Genomic DNA, 4,888 nt, shown 5'->3' with positions numbered 1-4,888 from the left:
CTAACGTCTCCATTGTAGACTTCTTGTTACTGTTTTTGGCATATGGAACATGTCACAAGTAGCTTGCCAGGCTTTGCTGTCGGGTGGGATAGTCTCTGTAGCTTGCTGGGCTCTCCAAGAGGGACGGAGGAATCAAAACCCAGATCAGTCACATGCAAGGCAAATGCCCTACCCTCTATGCTATCACTCCAGCCCTATTGTTTTAAATAGCATCAATAACAACAACAAAATCCCCTGTTAATTGTATTCATAATTTGAGATTTATTACATAAATTTTCCTATGTATTCGTCTATTTTCACACCAAATGCTTCTTATGTAACACAATAAAATATATTTGAAATAAATAATGTAAACCAAAGAAGGTATACATGTATCTATCTAGCATGATGCATTTTTGAGGAAAACATGCATTCCAGATCATTGAATTAAAAAAAGGGATTTGATAAAATATGTATATTTGGTTTTTTTCGGGGGGTTATGTTGGGTGAGCTACCAAGCTTATTCAAGGGTTACTACTGGCTCTGGGCTCAAGGAGGTACTTGAAGACAATATTTGGTTCCAGGGATAGAATCTTGGTTGGCTGCATGCAAGGCAAGCACCCTATACACTGTACTATATCTCCAGCCCTATGGGGTGTGTTTGACCACATCTGACAGTGCTTGGGGCTAATTTCTGCCTCTGTGCTTGGACTGATTCCAAAGGTTTCTGGGGGAGCTATAGAGTTTGGGGGATTGAACTGAGGTTTTAAATTTTAATATTTTTCTTTTTTTTTTTTTGGTGTTGTGAGAATTTAAACCAAGCCTCACTGTCACTGTCACTGTCCTCCCATTGTTCATCGATTTGCTCGAGCGGGCCCAGTAACATTGTGAGACTTGTTGTTATGGTGTTTAACATATAGAATACATCATGGGTAGCTTGTCAGGCTTTGCTTTGTGCTGAGCCACTTTACCAGTCAGCAGAAAAAGAATTTTTTAAGTTTTTGTTATAGCCAGTAGTTGCCTCTGCAGAATGGACTGAGGAAAGAAAAACTGGAAAGTGACTTTTCAGAAGCCACACTGAGTAAGTTACTTGAAGCCAAGCATAAGTTTGCTTAGTGGAAGATGGGCGGGGGACTTGTTTCTGTGTTTGTCAGAGTGACTTCTAAAGTGGCCAGGAGCCTTAGGAATGAGGAGAAAGATAGAAGGTGATCTGAGTCTGGGTGTAGAGGAAGTGCTTAAAGTGCTAAGGTTTCAGTGAAGGTCATGACCGACATACTCTACAGCTTTGTTTCTTTAACTGTAATAAGCATTGAAATCACCAGGGACTCTAGTTAAAATGTAAATCCTCTGTTAGCAGCTAGAAGTGGAGCCCAGTTCACAGTTGCCACAAACTGATAAGGTAAAGACATCAGGTCTTTGCTACACTTTGAGAAGCAACGCTTTAAATGTAGAGATCGCCTTCTTGTGTGATTTGTCTTTGCAAATATGAAGTGTTTCTTGTTTTCAGGTATTGAGCTGAGATAAAAGCTCCTCCTTGAGTATGATGTATGCTACATAAAGCTTTGCCAAATAGTTGTATTAGTGTCTCAAAGGCAGCAGCAATTCTCCATTTCCCCCCCCCCCCCCCCCCCATCATTTTTAACAGGCTGGAGCGGATAGCACAGCGCATAGGGCATTTGCCTTGCATGCGCCCGAACCAGCCAACCAGGGTTCGATTCTTCCACCCTTCTTGGAGAGTCCGGAAAGCTACCAAGAGTATCTCTCCTGCACGGCAAAGCCTGGCAAGCTACCCGTGACGTATTCAATATGCCAAACACAGTAACAACAAATCTCACAATGAGGACATTACTGGGCCCACTCGAGCAAATCGATGAACAACGGGAGGACAGTGCTACAGTGCATTTTTAGCAAGAAGTTTCAGGAAATGAAATATTGCCAGATTCAGGCAAGTTTCTTCCTTCCTTTCTCATGTATTTAGTTTACTTGTTGATTTTGTATTTCCAAACATAGTTACATTTTTTCACATTTTGTGGAATATTGAAGATGTCAGCACAAGTGCAGAAGAAGACTACCATCTGCCACCTCCCACCCTGCCACACATGTCCCCAACATGTTTGGCACAAATTCAGGCTGTAGATCTATCCTACACCTCAAAACTGTCTGGAGTTTGCCAGATGCAAAAATGCATATCGCCCATTGCATTCCATGTGAGTGCAGTGTGATGCCAGCCAGCCAGCCCTTTGAAGAGCAGCTGTGACAGTTCCTGTTTGTTTGTCTTTGACATCTGGAGACTTACCAACATGATCTTAATGCTGGTATATATTGCAGAGTATTTTGTATAAAATAAAACAATATTTAACTAATGATAAGATTAGATACTTTGGAGACATATTAATGGTGTGAAGTCCACATTTAGGGACCAGTGTTATATTGCAGACGGCAGGACATCTGCCTTGCACTCGGCCTACCAGGTTTGATCTCCAGCACCGCATATGATACTCAGAGCCCACCAGGAGTGATCCCTGAGTACAGAACCAAGAGTAAACTCTGAGTTCTGTTGAGTGTGAACCAGAAAAAATAAAATAAAACAAAGTAAGATCCACATTTAGTCCTCTCCTTATATGTGACTTTGGCCCAATTTTGCAACTAATCTTCATCTCCAAAATCATGATAATTATAACAGTATCTACACAAAGCCATTACTGTGGTATTTTAAAGTCCCAGCTATATTAAATATTATCACTCTTAATACATTGTTAGACTTTATTTAAAAGTAGTAGTTTTTGAATATGACTTATATTTTTGTATATTTCTGAGTATTTACTATGAATATAGATACTATGCTAAGGGTTAAGGTTATAAAAAGACTTAAATAATTGATTTCTGATTTTGTATTTTAAGCAAAGAGAAATAAATATTTCTAGAGCTAAGATGGAATTCCTTTTTTCCCCCAGTACCAATGTTCATCTCTCTTCTCCCTGCTTCACAGCTGGTGGAACTTACAAGTCATCCTCCCTATGCCTCTGGATAGGTGGGAGTTTTTATCAGGAAGAGTGTGATGAAGACACTTTACACAGAGAAGGATTGAGGGAGGCACAAATAATAATGTGAGTCCTATGGACATGTACTATAGAGAAGACTCAATGGCCACAGGGAGGAATCAGTGTTTCTGGAACCCAAGCAAGAACTGCAAACACAGAAAAGGAGTCTTAGCAAAAGCTAAGACTACACATTTTGGAAAGGGAATGGGTGGAGTGATGTAATGTCATGTCTTGGGGAAGGTCAAAGGAAAGACTCAATAACTCAATCCATAAAGGCCACTTTCTATGGCTAGTAATAATCTGGAAAGTCCAGATTATTATTTGGAGTTATTATTATTATTACTATTGAAAGAATAATCTGGAACCCTCCAGATTATTATTTCGTCCAAAGCAAGCATTTTCAGGAAACTGAAAGATTGCCTGCCCCATGCTACCCTATCCCTTATTTTACCTTAAAGAAGTGGCCCATTTTTTCTTCTCTGATAAACATCATGTGTTATCTTCCAAACTCCAGCTCTCATTAGCATCTAGAGCCACGGAGTTCATCTTGTTCACCGAGGCTTTGGAGAACACTAGCTCCAACCATCCTCACCTATTTAACATACAATTTCTCAGTGAAATTTATTTTCATTTTAGCCTCTTTTGCATAACCTCTGTTTCATCTGATCATGACTGACTCAGAGGCACAACTTTAAATTAATGAATGTTTGGGCTGGAGCGATAGCACAGCGGTAGGGCGTTTGCCTTGCACGCAGCCAACATGGCCAACGCGATTTCGATTCCTCTGCCCCTCTCGGAGAGCCCGGCAAGCTACCGAGAGTATTTGATATGCCAGACACAGTAACAACAAAGTCTCCAATGGAGACGTTACTGGGCCCGCTCGAGCAAATCGATGATCAACGGGAGGGCCTTTACTTACTTACTTACTTACTTCATGAAAAAATAGCTTTTAATGATAACCTAGAGATATCCAATGCAGTGAGGTTATAAATGATGACACTGCTATCTTCGGGGCACGGGGGAGTGAGTCAAGAGAAGAGAAAAGAAGAGCTTGAATACATATAACAGCTGAATGCTTATTTAAGACATGATATATACAATCCATGTTTAATATGTATTATATACTAAAAATAAATATGTATATTATATATATACACACATACATATGTGGGGGGGGCTGTGTCTGGGGGGGTGAGTATGTGTGCATATCTAAGAAGCAATTATCAGAAATAGGACAAATAATTTCTGAGATTCATCATTGTTAGGGTCATGGAAAGATCCAGTCTCTGTATATAGTTACTTTTAAAATTATGGAGAGGATTGGAAATGTAAATGGTAACATCATTTATGTGTTAATTAAAGAGACACATACCCAATGGAGTCCTTTCCTTTTTATTCAGCCTGTTCTTACCTACAGAGTGGTGGTGTAATACAATGAACTTAAATGCAGTAACAACCAGAGTGTTAAAAATATTCAGCTGGTGAGATTAGACAGTGGTAAGGTATTTGCCTTGCATTCAGGGGATGGAAGTTCAATTCCTGGCTTCCCATATGATTCCTGAACACTACCAAGAGTCAGAGCCAGGAATAAGCTTTGAGCACCTTTGAGGGTAGCAACCAAATCAAAACACAAACAACTAAAAACTCTCAAAGAGGCCAAGTGAAGAAAAGAAGCAAAGAACATACATTATTCCCCAAGTGTGTTGCTTACTATCTAGTGCCATGGAAAAACTTGAGATGTGGTTCTATCATTTAAACTTCCTTCAATGAATAAAAAAAGTCACTTTCTCTTTCATTTGACTGCGGATGATTGTACATAGGAGTTTGCTCATAGGCAGGGGAGTATAGCTTCCTAGCCTGTACTCCTG

Source organism: Sorex fumeus, unplaced genomic scaffold, assembly GCF_029834395.1.
Source record: "Sorex fumeus unplaced genomic scaffold, SorFum_2.1 ptg000009l, whole genome shotgun sequence".
NCBI classification, from domain to species: Eukaryota; Metazoa; Chordata; class Mammalia; order Eulipotyphla; family Soricidae; genus Sorex; species Sorex fumeus.
The sequence above is the reverse complement of the archived record's forward strand: the minus strand, read 5'-3'. Positions refer to the sequence as shown.